General features: G+C 38.1%; 1 pseudogene; it reads left to right on the top strand.

Annotated features, from left to right (window-relative positions):
* The first annotated feature begins 12,010 nt into the window (after nucleotides 1-12,010).
* On the top strand, nucleotides 12,011-12,732 carry LOC149991437 (leucine-rich repeat-containing protein 57 pseudogene; annotated as a pseudogene).
* The last annotated feature ends 4,709 nt before the right edge of the window (nucleotides 12,733-17,441 follow it).

Genomic DNA, 17,441 nt, shown 5'->3' with positions numbered 1-17,441 from the left:
AAGACTTACAGCCAAGATAGAGGTGTAGGTAGATATGCTTTTCCTACTTCCACAACCATAAGAAAGATTATATCTACCTCAAAACAAAAAAACAGCCAGAACTACCAGAAAATCGAACTGCATGGAAGTCCAACAAAGATATAAAGAAGCAATACTCATCCAGACAGCACCACGGGTGGTAAAACTGGTCTCCCTGCACTGATGAATACCTAAGGCTCTGTCTCTCACAATGTAACAGGTGCGACAGTTCTACCTAAGACAAAGAGGCAAACACAGGAGGCTGTCACGTTGAGGAGACAGAGAAGTATGGCTCAGAAGAGGGAGCAGATCAAGGCTTCAGAGGGAGAACTAAACAACAAGGATATAACCAACCTAACAGATGCAGAGTTCAAAACGCTGGTGATAACGATGTTCACAGTCTTGACAGACAAGATTAAGTACAGCAAACGCATAAAGGAAGAAATGAAGGCTATACTAAGTGAAATGAAGAAAAATCCACGTGAAATCAATGGTGAAGGGAAGGAAGCCAAGGTTCAAATCAACAGTTTGGAACATAAGGAAGAAATAATCAGTCAACCAGTACAGGATGAAGAAACAAGAATTGAAAAAATGAGGAGAGGCTTAGGAACCTCTGGAACAACTTTAAACATACCAACATCTGAATCATAGGAGTGCCAGAAGGAGAAGAGGAAGAGCAAGAAATTGAAAACTTAAGTGAAAAAATAATGAAGGAAAACCTCCCTAATTTGGTGAAGGAAATAGACGTACAAGTCCAGGAAGCAAAGAGAGTCTCAAACAAGCTAGATCCAAAGAGGACCACACCAAGACACATCATAATTAAAATGCCAAAAGTTCAAGATAAAGAGAGAATCTTAAGAGCAGCAAGAGAAAAGCAGAGAGTTACCTACAAAGGGGTGCCTATAAGACTGTCAGCTGATTTCTCAAAAGAACTTTTCAGGCAAGAAGGGGCTGGCAAGAAGTATTCAAAGTGATGAAAAGCAAGAAACTACAACCAAGATTACTCTATCCAGCAAAGCTCTCATTTAGAATGGAAGGGCAGATAAAGTGCTTCCCAGACAAGGTAAAGCTAAAGGAGTTCATCACCAAGGCCTTATTATATGAAGTGTTAAAGGGACACATGAAGAAGAAGAAGATCAAAACTATGAACAGTAAAATTACAACAAACTCATAACTATCAACAAATGAATCTAAAACAAACAAACAAAAATAAACTAAGCAAACAACCTGAACAGGAACAGAATCATAGATATGGAGATCATATGGAAAGTTGTCAGTAAGGAAGGGGAAGAGGGAGAATGGGGGAAATGGTGCAGAGATTAAGAAGCATAACTGGTAGGTACAAAATAGAAAGGGGGATGTTAAGAATAGTTAGGAAATGAAGAAGCCAAAGAACTTACATGCATGACCCATGGACATGAACTAAGGAGGAGTGGGATTGCTGGAGGGAAGGGCTGTACTGTGCAGAGGGGAGAAAAGGGGAAAAACTGGAACAACTGTAATAGCACAATCAATAAAATTAAAAAAAAGAAGTAGATGAAGAAGAAAGGAAAATAAACAAAGAGAAGGAAGGAGGGAGTAGAAGAAACCACTAGGGAGAAAAGAGGTGTTTGAAATAAGAGGGAGAGGTATTCCATGGGTGAGCAAGAGGATGAGGAGGAAGAGGTGTAGAAATGATGTAAAATCACCTCACAAATGGTAGATTGCATTCCACAGAGAGAAATGTTGAACATTTGAAGTTCGTCCTTTTTGCCCTTCAAATACTCAGTTCCCTTTATATTTGGTACCCATCAAAGTGCTAGAGGTAACTTCTCACATGTTGTCACTCTTACTTTGAGGTAAGGCCACTATGGTTTTCAACTAGTAAGAGCCACATGCCCCACGTTTGAATAAATTTGTTTGGGATACTGAGATTTTATCATGTACTTTCTGCTGCTGGTTGTTCATCAGGTATGGATATTATCTGGCAAACTCAGTTATGCAAGAAATGTAAGTTTTTTTTCTCTCTGAAATGCAACTTAAATTCCATGTCAAGTTTCCAATCTACTCAGTGGTGGAAACTCAGTCTCTAGCAGTGTGGAGTTTCCCTCATCCATTTCTTTGGGACTGTGTTCAAGTTATGGGATCTTAGTTTCAAAACATCAGGATGAGTGATCATATATCCATGTGGGCATTTATGTCATATCTGGTTCATCAATGTCTGTTCAAGCAGGTAGCTGTTGAGTTGAACTTTGTCCTTTACTGAAAATCCCTTTGGGGCCTGACTCTCTCTGAGCACACTATACACTCCTCAGACATATGGGAAATATTCTGCTTCTCCTATCATATGCTGGGTCCTGCTCATCTCTGTAAAACTGTCTTTGCCTAACATATTCTTCTTATACTCCTATAATACCCTGAGTGGAGGGAAATTATGTGAGGAGGCCTGAGATTAAGAATGTCTATACACATCACATAAGCATTTCTATTTTGTTGTCTTGCCCTCTTCTGGCCTTATCCAGGATGTGAAGCACAAAGCCACATTGTTGGAGGATCTCAGAGAACTATCTAGGGTTCTCCATATCCCTGGAATACAGAATCAAAGTTTCTTTTTTTTTCAAGAACCCACAATATCTGCTGACTCCTTGCTTCTCCTCCACTTTCCTTCCCAAAGAATCAATGTCAAGCTGGAGGTATATCCTTGAAAAAAAGCACTAACCATAACAAAAAGCTGGACAAACTAAAACTCAATGACTTTACTTGGACCCAACAGAGAAATGAGGTTTCAAACCAAACCACCATCCTGAAATTTGGGGCGACAGGCAAATACAGAATTACAGACAAGTAGAAGCCATTAGAGTCATAAACTTGTATGAACATTTAGATGACAATTTTGACAAACTGCTGGAGGGTGAGTGTGAACTATAGTGAAATTGAGAAAATCCTGAGTGGCAGTCTGGTGGGGACAGAGGGAGCACACTTTCTTGGGCTTTAGTTCCAGGAATCTCACCAAGTTCTTACAGTGAAATTTCAAGAAAGACACCTTTGTGGTGCTGGCAGGAGGAGTGAAAGAGTCCTTGTGAACCCATCCTTATAAAATATAACCAGAGTATTCTCCATAACAAAGACCTACTTTTCAGCAAGAAAGACTACCAGAGCCTTGTGCCAGAGCCATGCAGAAAAGACATTCTTCTCACTAGCTTTCCTGCCTCACCTAAGGTAGGGTCAGGGTCAGGGGGGTTATACAAGAAGAAATAACCTGTAAAGGTCACAGGCCCACTAAAAACACTGAGATTGAATTCAAATCTTACAAAACACTCCTTTCCCCCCATACCATACCACCACAATAATAAGGCTCTAGTATAATAACAGTGGATTATAGCTGAATGAGCTGCAAGACAGACATTCTTTAAGGATGAGTACTTAAGGAAGCCCAAAATCAAGACAGGAGACTAAATTAAGGACCTTAAAGGAATAGCAAGCCCCTGACACCTATTGCTAAAGGATACTTTAAACAAGACCAACTCACATCTCCATACTACAGGACTAGGAAAAAGAATGAAAAATCACAGAACATTCAAGTACTGGACAATTTCAAAAGGTGCAATATATGTATAACTGGAACACCAGAATGAGGAGAAAATGGAACAGAAGAAATATTACAAATAGTAATATCTAAAAATTTCCCAAAATTAATAAAGATAACAAATCACAGAACCAAGAACCTCAAAGAACACCAAATAGATAAATACTAAAAATATTTACACTGAGGCACATCATATTTAAACTGCAGAAAATCAAAGACAAAGAGAAAAATCTAGGAAGAAGCCAGAGGAAAAAATATCTTACAGTGGAACAAAAATAAGAATACAGCCTTGGCTGACATAGCTCAGTGGATTGAGCACCAGCCTGTGAACCAAAAGGTTGCTGGTTCGATTCCCTTTCAGGGCTCATGCCTGGGTTGTGGACCAGGTTCCCAGTTGGGGGAGTGCAAGAGGCAACCAACTGATGCTTCCCTTGTACCTCGATGTTTTCTCCCTCTGTTTTTCCCTTCCCCTTTCTCTGAAAATAAGTAAATAAAATCTTAAAAAAAAATACAGAAGATTTCTGATAAGAAGTCATGTAAGCTGAATGGTCTAAAATATTTAAAATGCTAAAAGAAAAAGCCACTGACTTAGATTTCTCTATCTACTAAAAATATCATTTAAAATGAAAGATAGACTTTCTCAAACAAACAAAAACTGAAGAAATTCATCACCAATAGATCTTCCTGCAAGAGGTGTTAAAAATTTTCTTTAGGCAGAAGGAAAATGAAACAGGGCAGAAACTTGGGAACTGCATAAAAACAGGAAGGGCATTGGAGGGGAAATAAATTAAGCTTTACTCGTAAGAGGAAATCAAAACTACAATTATAGACGTTTTGGGATCTTTAATCAATGGAAATTTATGTAATACACTTTTCCATTATTAAACAATTACATGCAATTCTCAAACACAAACATATAGCAAGGATAAAACTTAAAAGGCTAGAATGAGTCATGGGACACAATCAATAAACAAAGAAAGATCTATTAATATCAGACATAATATTTTAAGGAGAAACATTATTTTAGATAAAAGCTCACTGCATGATGTAAAGAAGATACAAACCATAATTTAACAGAGGGGCAAAAAGAAATAATAAAACCAAAATCACAACATGAGATTGTAACACCCTTTTCTAAATGAATAATAGAATAATTATAAGAAATAATGGGTCTTTCTTGAAACTTCTACATGGATACTATACATTGAAACTCAAATATAAAGTATTATGATGCCTCAAAACAGCATTACAGAATTCTTAAATCCCTCCTCCATGTTTCCTGGACTGGAATTAACCTGATTTTATCTCATTTGCATATGTGTAAGAATTTAAAAATAAATTTTGAAGTATGCCTACTGGGTGCTACGTATTGTGATAAGTGTTGGGAAAATAATGATAATCAGATATACACGTGTATACCTGTATTCAAGGACTAATGGATCTTAGTGTAATGTAAATAAGATTGAGTCCAGTCAGACTTGCACAATTTTAAGAAACTTTACTGAGTTTTTGACGCCAATTTGCATCATGAGAGCAGGCACAGTGACATCTTACGGTTACATTAAATGATTTTGGCATAAACTTAAATAGACTGCACCTTCCTTCATACTGCACAATTCCCTTCCTGTTAATTCTTCATCCCCATCACCATAGCAATTAACATTTCATTAACAAGTAGGTTATTACAAGAGACAAGAGGAGGCAACCTGCAAGTAGCACCTCATCAGATATCATCTGCCTCTGGAATTATATACCTCTATCATCTGCACTGGAAAATTCAGAGGTATATCTAAATGTTCTCATATACCTAGGATATAATTTAGCTCCATGTGTCCTCAAGGTTCAGCAGAAATGTAAAACTTATACACAGCCCTACAAGCATGCATCATCCACCCGTGCACATGGACCCTTTTCAGTCTTCATTGTATGAGGCTGCACTGAAGGGAATGCAGTGATGAATAGAGTACGGATCAAGATGCTGAAAAGAAATAAAGAAACAAAACAAGGGAAACCAGAGCACCCAAGACAGAGTGTCTAGTGAGCTGAGTGAAGTAGAGAAATTGGTATGTAGAGGAGGTCAGAGGAGGACAGGGTCAGAGATGGCTGGAGAGGGGTGGGGGTGAAGAATGCCTAGAGTTTTCCACATCTCCACCTTATCACATAAAAAAGGAGAACTCTTCCTGGAAGTGGGGCCTTTAAGTAATGTTCTGAAGGATTAAAGGAGGCTAGGATAGATGTCACAATGGTGGGGAGGGAATTTCATGCAAATAAAACAGCTTGAACAAAGGCAGAGTCTGTTATTTACAACTTCCTAGATGTTTTCTAACTACAGAAACCAAACATTTACAGGCAAATGACACAGGAGGGTTGAGCAATTCCTTTGATTTTTATCATGGAAGCCATCATCTTACGTAGAGAGAGCATGAGGCAGATGCCTTAAAGATTTGAAAAGATGTTTCTTAGATTCTAAAATCTGAAAATTCTTTTGCGATCTTGACATGTTTATAAATACCATGTTAGAATCAAGTGATCCTTTCTGGACTATGCATTAGGGGTTGGGGTGGGGTAATTTCTTTAATGGGAAATTGGGAAATTCTTGGAGAAAAAATTGACATGACATTTAAGGTACTTGAAATCTAGTCACATGTTCAAATGACAGTTGGCTTTTTAGTCCCCAAATATTGCAAGATAGCAAACATTACTTTTAAAATATATATTTTATTGATTATACTGTTACAGTTGTCCTAATTTCTTTTCCCTCTGCTCCCCTCCACCCAGTGACCCTCCTCCCTCCAGTTGTCCCCCCATTTTAGTCCATGTCCATTGGTTGTGCATACAGTTCTTCTCAACATCTTCCTGTCTACTCCACTCCCTCCTACTATGCCTCTTAATTCCTGTACCATCTCCCTCCCTCTCCCCCTTCCCCCTCTCTGCTGACCTCCCCCCTATATGTTCCCCAAACCTATAGTTCTTTTTCCACTCTCATTGCCTACTTAGTTTGCCTTTGTTTCAATTCCCTAGCTTCTGTTGTTGGTTGTTGTGATGCAGTTTTTATTTTAATGTTCATAATTTTGATCTTCCTTCTAAACCAGTCCCTTTAACATCTCATATAATAGTAGTTTGGCTCTAATGAACTCCTTCAGTTTTACTTTGTCCTGGAAACACTTTCTCTGCCCTTCTATTCTGAATGAGTTTCGCTGGATAGAGTATTTGTGGCTGTAGGTTTTTGATTTTCATTACTTTGAATATTTCTTGCCAGTCCCTTCTTGCCTGCAGGGTCTCCTTTGGGAAATCAGCTGATAGTCTAATTGGGACCCCTTTGTACATAATTCTTTTCTTCTCTCTTGCTGCTTTTAAATTCTCTCTTTATCCTTAATTTTTGACAATTTGATTATAATGTGTCTTGGAGTGGTTCTCCCTGGGTCCAGTTTTTCTGGAACTCTCTGTGCTTCCTGGACCTGTAAGTCTATTTCCTTCCCCAAGTTCAGGAAGTTCTAGTTCATTATTTTTTCACATAATTTTTCAATTTCTAGTTCTTCTTCTTCGCCCTCTGGCAATCCTATCATTCGAATGTTCGTTCGCTTATAGCTGTCCCAGAGGTTTCTGAGCCTCTCTTCGTGTCCCTCCCTTTTTGTTTCCTCTTTCTGCACTGGTTGACTGTTTGTTCCTTCCCTATGTTCCGATTTGTTGATTTGATCTCTGATTTTCATTTCCTCACCACTTGTCTCGTCTGGGTTTTCGTTCATTTCAGTTGTGACTAGCTTTCATTCCTTCCCTGTCTTGTTCCAAATCTTTTGTTAATTCTGTAAGCCACCTTATGACTATAGCTCTGAACTGAGCCTCCAAAAGGTTTTCTATTTGCTCATCGGTTAGGTCCCTCATCTGCTGCCTGGTGAGCTGCGTCACTGGGATTTCAATCATGGTCTGCTTTATCCTGACAGTTTCCTGTTGACCTTTGCTTCCTGGGCAGGCTATAGGGGGTGGAGCCCCATGCGCTCATCACTGCCGGGTGACTGGCAGCGATTGGCTGCTGGCCGAGGTCAGCAACCTTTTTCACCACTCTGTGGCACTTTGTGTGGGGGCGGGGGTCCAAGATGGATTCTTGTCATTACTCTCTGCCCAGAGATCGGGAGGCTCCTTCCCCACAGCCTCACCGTTCAAGGCAATGGAGGGGTGGAGGGTCAGCCTTCTCCAGCCTTGGAATCGCGAGCTTCCAGGTTTCGACTGCAACTGGGATTGCTCCCCTGGCATTTCTCGCAGTCCCGTTGCTATTCCCGAGGCTACCACAGACAGCTCAGCCCGACCCTTCCATCCTCGATTCTGATTTTGCCCCTCCTACCCATCCAGATGGGCACCGCTGGTTTATAACTTCATACATTGGGCTTCCATATAGTTTTATTTTCTGGAATTTCTGGTTGTCTTTGGTTTTGAGGTAGTTCTATTCCTATTTAGTTGTAGAGGGAGACACAGCATGTCAGTCTAAGCCTCCATCTTGGCTGGAAGTCCAAACCTTACTTCTATGGTTGGAGAAATCGTCCCCTTAACCACAATACTTTGCAACCTATTCTCTTAATATTGAGAATTGAAATAAAAAAAGAAAAATTATGATCTTGAAAGAAACATCTTAGGGAAATGATAAAATAAAGGATATCCTCTTGACACAAAAACATTTATAATATGCTTAATTTGAGAACCATGAAGCATCAACTCTAACAGATATGGAGCTGGACTTAGACAAGAGATCACATACTTCAGCTTATGGCATTTCCTATTTCCTTTATGAAACAAGGATCATATGAAAAGCATTGGGAAAATGGCCCATACGAACTCCAACATTGCACACACCCACCCACAGATACTCCAACTGAGACTTTTTACCACACAATGTTACATCACAATTATTTTGACATAACATTTTCTATGACATTAAAAAGCCTTTGAATATTTCTTTATAATATGTAACATCCCATGATGTAAATTACCTACCTGAATAATTAAGAGAAGTGCTGTTTTCATTTATTTTTGTTCATTAGATTGTCATTATGGTGATTTTTCCCCCCTACAAACCTGTCATATCTTCAATTACTTCTTTATGGTATATTATTAGAAATTGAATTATCAGGTCAAAAGGGTATGAACAATTTTGAAGCCATTATTCAATAATACCAAATGCTTTGTGGAAAGATTTTTATCAACAGTAGTAATATAGAAGAGTTCTCATGTACTCTTGATAGTTCTCATGTATCCTTAAGCATTTGCTTTAAAAGTGTCTTTTCCAGTTTGGTAGACAAAATGATATTGATTTAAATTATATTTCTTTTGTGATTAAGGAAGGAGAACACACTTTCTATGTTTATTAGTCATCTGTACTTCTGCTACAAGAGTTCTTTAAATGTTAAAGATATTAACCTTATGTCTACCACATTTTTTGCAAAAATATTTTTAGTTTATGACGACTATTAATTTTGTTTATGAATTCTTGATCTAGGAAAAAATTGTGAACCATTACTTTCTTTCCCATTGTCTTTCCTCCATTTTTAATAAAGTTAGAGGTGTCCTTCCCTTTCCAAAAGCCAAATAAATATTCACATTTCTGGAAAATATTTTGGAAATTTGCATTTAGGACTTAAAAAGTATCTATACTTTCTTAGTGATTTACCTTTGGAGATTATGCTCTAAGTGAGGAAATTATAAAATCTTAATTATTTTGATGTTTTTAATGACCAAACATACTTTTATTGCAGTATTAAATAAGAAAACACAATACAAATTTAACAGGATATTGAGTGGAACTTTAGAGTTGCTTCAGAATTTTGGTTAAAGCTACATAGCGAATAAAAGTATTCTCTGAGTATCCCCATATCTTACAGAGAGCCACCAAGGAGTTCTCAACACAATTCTATAGAGATTACACAGGAACAGCAGACTAGTCACGCTACTGATTACTCATTTTATTCCTTTTCAGCCCAAATCTACGTAGAAACTAGAAAGAATTAGAGACGAATTTATAGTGTTTGTGAGTCGTGGGTTTGGGCAACAGTGTTTTCCCCTTCCTTGAGGAGGTGAGGGGCATGGAAGTCCCTTGCCAAAGGCATGTGAGGAATAATCCAAAGAATCACTTATAGAGACTGGGGGACCATGCATGAGATAAGAACAGAGGGAAGTATTTTATCACATTTTGGATATTCAAGAGTTTCTTTTCAGATTAAAATTTCTGATAATCATTCAGGTTTGACTTGTTCCTAAAGGCTTTTCTGCACTGACTACATTCCTGTGGCTTCCCTTCACTCTGTATTCAACTGTACCAAATAACACTTGAACTTAGAACCAGAGGCATGGAAACAGGGAACAGACTGACAGTTACCAGAGGGGAGGTGGGAGTGGGAGAAGGGGGGAAAGAAGATAAAGGGTCAAATCAAGGAACTAGTATGAATGACCCGTGGACATGGACAACAGGGTAAGGATTGACTGTGGAAGAGGGGATGGGGTGAGCAGGGTGGGGGAGAACAATGGAGGGAAAATGGGACAACTGTAATAGAACAACAATAAATTAATTTAAAAATAAGGAAAGATCACTCATGATTACTACATTCATAGGGTTTATTTCTATGGATGAATTTTCTGATGTTAACAAAATCTGAAGCCTGGTTAAAGGCTCTTCACTGCTCTTCACACATATTTTCTCACATCATGACCTTCTTGGTGACTTACAATCTCTGAAACTTGGCTGAAGCTATTATCATGTGACCCACATCTTGGGCTGCCTGTCCTATGTGTGGTTTGAAAAGTGCCTGAGATTAGAGCAGTTACTCTAATACTACAGTCCTGGAAGCTCCCTGGCTAGGAACCAACCCTGTCAGTGTGTATCTATCCAAGCTTTAAATGTCTATCTTTTAAAGCGAGGTTAATCTGCCTCATCAACTTGTCTTTACACTCAGAATTTTCTTAAGTTTGGAGCAATGAAGAGTTACCCTTGGAATATGTGGTCACACTGCCTGTGATTGAAAATTTCCCTCAAAGCTCTGATTTTGAATGAATTTCTTGTTCTTGTTCAGTTTCTACTCAACTGGTAACAAAATTTTAAAAGTACAGCTGTCATTTATATCTGATAATTGGGAGTAGCAAGAAAATGAACCAGCTCAAAAATGAGAAGAAGAGGTCAAGAAGAAAAGAAAAGGAGAGAAAACAAATTGTCTAACAAGTCTCCACCATTTACCTTCCTATGAAGCAAGCCAGGGACTGGATTTACACTCTGACCTGACAAAAACACTAAAGGGGAGATAAAAATATAGAATAATAGTATTCAAAATATTACACAGCAGGCAATGAAGAATATTGATCCCTAAGAGCTGGGTGGAAATGAGGTAAGCCTTTACTACTCGGGAGTTTCCAGTTCATGGTGCAATGAGGGAAAAAGCATGCAGAGCCCAGAATATTCCTTTAGTTGAGGTGACAGACGAGAGACTTGAAAAACCATGGTGGCTGGCATTCAGAGAACAGAATACCAGAAAGAAAAGAGCTGTGCTTAGGGAGAATCCTGGAGATCTTTGAAGGATTCTGTTAAGTATTCCATAGAGTACTGATCAGTGAATGCATATATGGAAATTACTTAAGGTTGGGGAAAGACACACCTGAAAGGATTATAGAAAACAAGTGTCATTGGATGCTCAAACGGGTCTAGGGATCATGCCTGTTCCCACCATCCAGAGCAGGAAATATCATAATTCACGAGGCATGAAGTATTCATAAAGGCCTTGCCACAGTAGTCTAGGATAATTTGTTTTATGCAAAATGCTACTGTGGTCCTGCCTAATAAATCTTAAAAGCAAGACTCAAAAAAGATCTAACTGCTTCCAAATAACTGTATTTCACAATAAAGCTTAACAAGATGTATGATAATACAGAAAATACCTATCACCAACAGGCATTTACCAAAATTTTATAAAAGATAAAGTTCATGATGCCCGGCATCCAATTAAAAAAAAATAACCAGGCATGTGAAGCAGCAGAAAAATGTGACCTATCATAAGGAGAAAAACCAATCAATCCAAACTGACCCAGAATTAACACAGATGTTATATTTAGCAGACAAATATAATTAGAAAGTTATTACAGGCCCTGGCTGGTGTGGCTCAGTGTGTTGAATGCTGGCCTGTGAATCAAAGGGTCGCTGGTTCAATTCCCAGTCAGGGCGCATGCTAGGTTGTGGGCCAGGTTCCCAGTTGGGGGTGTACAAGAGGCAACCACACATTGATGTTGCTCTCCCTCTCTTTCTTCCTCCCTTCCCTTATCTCTAAAGGTAAATAAATAAAATCTTTAAAAATAAACAAGTAAATTTAAAAAAAAAGTTATTACATAGTATGGGTCCCAGGTCTTCCCTTGCGGAGCAGGCTGGGAACTGAGAAGGACCTGAGCCATGTCACAAGGATGGGAAACAGTGCCCTCCACACTCATGTGGAAACCTTGCAGAAAATGGGTGTCTTTCAGCTTAAGGATCCTGGGCTGACCGAGTTCCCTTCAGAGTTGCAAAAGCTGCCAAGCAATCACAGGACCATCCACCTGTCCAATAAGACTGAGGGCCTACCACCCATGATTATAAGGAAGTTCACTCTGCTGAAGAGCCTCTCCTTAAACAACACACTGACTGTTGTTCCTGAGGAGTTATGCAATCTGAAAAAAAAAAACAAAAACTAGAAACAGTAATTCTAAACAACAATCATTTGAAAGAGCTGCCATCTACCTTTGGGCAACTGTCTGCCCTCAAGACCTGAGCCTCTCTGGGAACAAGCTGCAAGCACTGCCATCCCAGCTTTGTAGCCTACAGCACCTGCATTTGGTGAATCTCTCCAAGAACCAGATTCGGAGCATACCTGACATAGTTGGGGAGCTGCAGGTCATTGAACTCAACCTCAACCAGAAGCAGATATCTCAGATCTCAGTAAAGTTATCATGCTATACTCACCTTAAAATTTTTTGCCTGGAAGAGAACTGCCTTGAACTCAGCATGCTTCCACAGAGCATCCTTGGTGATTCTAAGATCTGTCTGCTTGCTGCAAAAGGCACCCTTTTTGAAATAAAAGAAACTTTGAGAACTAGGAGGCTATGATAAGTATATGTAGAGGTTCATGGCCACCAAGAAGATAACATGATGTTCTCCATAAAACAATGATTTGGAACTTGTTGCAGTCTCGCTGAATCAAAGGCTCCTGTTATTGTGTAGGATATCTGCAGTAAGGAGATGATACTCCAGGGAATTATATTTTATCTTTTTCTTTCCCAGGGTTTATATCAAAGAAGTTAAAAAGAATCAAGAGACAGGAAGAGTTCTCCATTTTGAGTCATGGATAGGACAATGAACAATGTTGATCTTCAAAATCATCATCAGTTTGGCTTTAAAAGACCAGTAGCTAGTTGCTATTTGTACAGTGAGGGGATGCTGCTTGGTAACAGAATAGCTTCACACCACGGCTTGAAATTTCATGTTTAGTTTCAATATGTAAGCTTTCATAAAGTCAGGTGCCACTCCACTTCTATCTTAACATTCCATGTTTTCATGAAATTCAAATAATTTGTGAGAGGCTGCTATGGTTAATCTAAAGACTTGTGATTTTATTCCAATCCATCAGTTCAATTCCAAGTACTATACTTGGAATCTGGGGTGTACATAAATATATGGCTATCTTGATTAAAGTGTACTTTATCAGAGCAGCACCAATAAAACACTAGCTGATGTTCCCCAAGGCTAGTGTAGCAATTTTTTTGCTACTGCAGGTACCATATTAGTAGAGGGCTCTGAAGAGCTAAAACCATGTATGCAAAACTTGTAAGATATGAGGAATTTTAGTAATCAAGATTTTCCTGAAGCTTTGTTAGAAATAATAACTTATTTTTGGTAATCTTTTCCCCCTTTTTTGTATGTATAGTTCTACTAATCAGATTACCTATCAAAAAACTGCTACAATATTTAAAAATAAGCTATGTTTCTCAAATTTATTCTCTGAATGAGAGAATACACTAAATAAAAAATTTTTTACTGAACTTTGGCAGGAAGAAAAGCTAATCCTTTAAAAGAAGAAGACAGGAGAACTTTAATCTGTAAATGGCCCCTTGGTTGAAAGCAAACTTATTAGGAAGAAATGTTTCATGTTCAGGTTGCGTGAGTACTACAATGCCTTCATGTGACTGATAAACATTTTGTATCAGTGGAACCATGCTTATTAAGAGAAACTGAAGGTGCAGCAGTAGGTGGTTTCCGATTGTTACTGACATGAACATTTAGAAAGCTACCACTCTGTCATTTTCTAAAGTCTTAACCTAGCCCAGAAGGTATTATTTGCCATGTAGTGATAGTTCTCATTTTACAAACTTAGTTTAACTGTTAAATCAAGAGATCATAAGAGCCTAGCATTTAGCATATATAAGGAAGTCTCTCTGACCTTAAATTTGATCCAGGTATTATTTTTTCCATGTCATTTTCTGTTTCTCAATTTGGGGGTGCGGAGGACAGAGGGACCAGTTTTTTAAAAATTATTATTGAGTTTTAAAAAACTTCAATGCTTAATTTTTTAAAAAAGTTATTATAACTGTATTCCATATGTCCAAAAAACTAGAAGTAGGGTCATGTTAAGTGGAGAAATGAGATATATTTAATAAGGTGCAAGTAATACATCTAGTGATAAAAGCCACAATAGTTTAAACAAAAAATACCCTGAGTGGAATTACCAGTAAATATTTTTGAACTTGAAGACATTACAATAGCAAATATTCTACATGAAATAAAAATTTAAAAACAGATCATAAATGCCTTTGTTCATGTTGTTTCCTCTTCTGAGAACACTTTTCTCCCACCTCAGCCATCCATCCACCAATTATTTCTGAATCTGCTTTCTGGTCTCAGCTCAATCATCATTTCCTCCTTTCTTGACCTCCCTCAAAAGGTCAAATCCTCTTTAAACGTATTCACAGAAACAATGTACTTCCCATCCACAGTACTTAAGATAGTCGACTTCACAAATATTTGGGTCTGTGATTAATGTCAGTCTTCACAAGACAGCAACCTCCATGATGGCAGAGAAAACATGTCTATTTTTGTTTACTGTGATCTCCCTAGCATCTTAAACTGTGCCAGTCATATAGTGCCCTTGTACCCTGAATCCTGTCTGTATCTGTCACCTCTAGGATTTTGATCTATTAATTGTACTCTTCAACTTCTTCTCTACTGGTTGTATCCTAAGCAATATCCCCTCTTTTTAAATTAAATATATGTTTATTTTTATTATGGATGACAATGTTCTCAGCTGTAAATTTGTATTTCCTAGACACCCTTGCAAAGAAAGAGTGGGCCACAGTTCTACTCAATGGATGTAGGTAGAAATTATTGGGTACGATTTTTGGGAAAGCTCCATATATTGGAGACTAATTCTATTAACAAGGTATTTTGCCCTTTTTTCTTCTTCATCTTCCTACCTGGAACACAGAAATGATGGCTAGAGTTCCAACAGGCATCCTGAAATCATGAGGCACCTGAAAGATAGATGGGAGTTACATGCTAAGGTTTCTGGGATTAATTATATATATTTAGGGCTTGAGACATTGATGAAATCATGAGGTCCTGAACTTGGAATTGTTTTAGTAAGATGAAGATATCCCTCTGTCATTTTAATCAACTCATAGTCAAATACAATCTTAAATGCCCATCACAAAACATGAAATATCTTTTTTCTAACACATACACATGATCTTTAACATACTATTTTATTCATACATAGTTTCCTCTAATGACTATGATTTATGACTTATGATCTCCATACACTATCCCAATTCTCCAAACGATCCCTCTAACACGCACAGTCTCTATTACTTCCATTTCTGCACATTGTCTTATTTTGTACCATCATACACACAAAGCCCATATGGTATCATGACACCTGACTGTCAAATACAACTAACTCTAATCAACCCCAATTATCACACACACCATCTTCATCCCTCATGTTTGCACCTACAATTACTCAACCCCTACACTATCACAGTGTCTAACTATATCCGCTATCATACATACAGTCCATATCTCCACTATAAAACTTTCAACATCCTTCAAAACTCCTTTCCCACATGTTAATGCCACTTCTATATCATACACACTCACAACCAATATCCACATCACCTTCACTCTCACACACATACTTTTCCCATTCCTCACTGACACTCAAAACACTCTTTGCATTTTCCCATCATACACTTTATTCAACAACCCGACTTAGACACTAATGATTTCCACACTCCAAATAATGCACTTTTCCAATCCCCATTACCACAATGCTCACTGTACTTATCTGCTCTTATAAACAGGTATGCTTCTCATTTCCCCCAGCACAACACACACACAAACACACTAATCCTATCATTTCCACCATGTACCTATCTTCTATCATCATATTACACTTTCCCCTTTCTACCTACTGTCTACATCATATTATTACTTGAAATGTCCCATCCACATTTTCACACATGCAATGATCCCAATGTTGTATCATTGTGTCCTTTCCCACTATTGTCTCTCCCTTCCCATTCTCCCCCACAACCATACACATACAACATGCACAATTTTCGTCTTCCACAGTATGACATACTCTGTGTCCATACTACCAATATCACATACATCCTGATATTGTCCTGTCACTATCACTTATATTGTTTGCCCCTGCCTTCATTTTCACAGTGATTTCATACCATCTTCCACCATTACTCACACCATCCCCATAATCACTATTTTTCACACATACCTTGCTCACATAACCCCCACAATCCTTCTGTTACTCAATACTTTCCCCAACTCTGCATCAAACACATGGCTCAGATCATCTACAGTTTGACACATGGTGTCCATTCCCTGCAATCTCCTTCGTATTTTCTCTCTCTTTTCTTTCTTTCCTTCTCTTCTCTCCCCCCACCCCCATACTCACACACTTTCCCAATATGAGGATATTACATAAACCTAGAAATAACAGAGAAATTCCTTACTTGAAGCCTCATTTCAAAGCTCTAGCAAATGAAGGAGCATATTATGTTCGAATGGTACAATATGTAGGGTTCCCATTTGGTACATAGTTGTGAATGGATTCTTTTTGGTACATTTGCCTTTAAGAAGCATTTCTTCATGTTCTGTTAGAGCATTTTAAATATTCCATTGATGTGTCTTTAATATGATACTATGCAGTTAAGCTATTTGCATTATACTTAAGTTTTCCTAAAATATCCTAATAGCTTTCTTTTCGCTACAGCAAAGTTGTGATATTTTTGGTCCTGAAGAGATAGACAGGTTCAAGCAAATGGCAATACTGAATATATCACTGAGCTGTGTTAGAGGGAACACTTAATCTTTGCATCTCAGGTTTCCATGTAGAAGAACTTCAACTAGACTAACACTGCTGCTTTTTTGTTCACAGAAGAAAGAATGAGTTATATGATTAGAATGTTTGGGAGAAAAATCTGAGTGTACTTGGCTCAAGCCCTTCCTCTCTGTTTTTCTCTCAGGGGTCTGTATGCCTATAGAAAACATGATTTCTCACCAGCTCCTTGCCATACAATAAGGGGACTACTTTTGGCCTGGAGTCTTGTGGTTTTTCAGCATTCCTCGCAATTGCCTGGGTAAGTCTGTTTAATTTGGAGTCCATTATTAGGAAGTATACACTAAAACCATTTTTTCAATCAGCTTTATTAATAATGATGATGATGCTCTGATTTTCATCTATCTGATTCCTAACTTTATATTTTAATTAGTACTGAACCTGGGCAAGGAAGACAAGTGTTATTTATCGATCTCTTACAATTCCTACATAATGTGGACCATTGAAAT

The sequence above is a fragment of the Furipterus horrens genome, unplaced genomic scaffold (assembly GCF_987537825.1).
Source record: "Furipterus horrens unplaced genomic scaffold, mFurHor1.1.pri manual_scaffold_17, whole genome shotgun sequence".
In the NCBI taxonomy this organism is placed as follows: domain Eukaryota; kingdom Metazoa; phylum Chordata; class Mammalia; order Chiroptera; family Furipteridae; genus Furipterus; species Furipterus horrens.
This window is presented reverse-complemented; position numbering and strand designations above follow the sequence as displayed.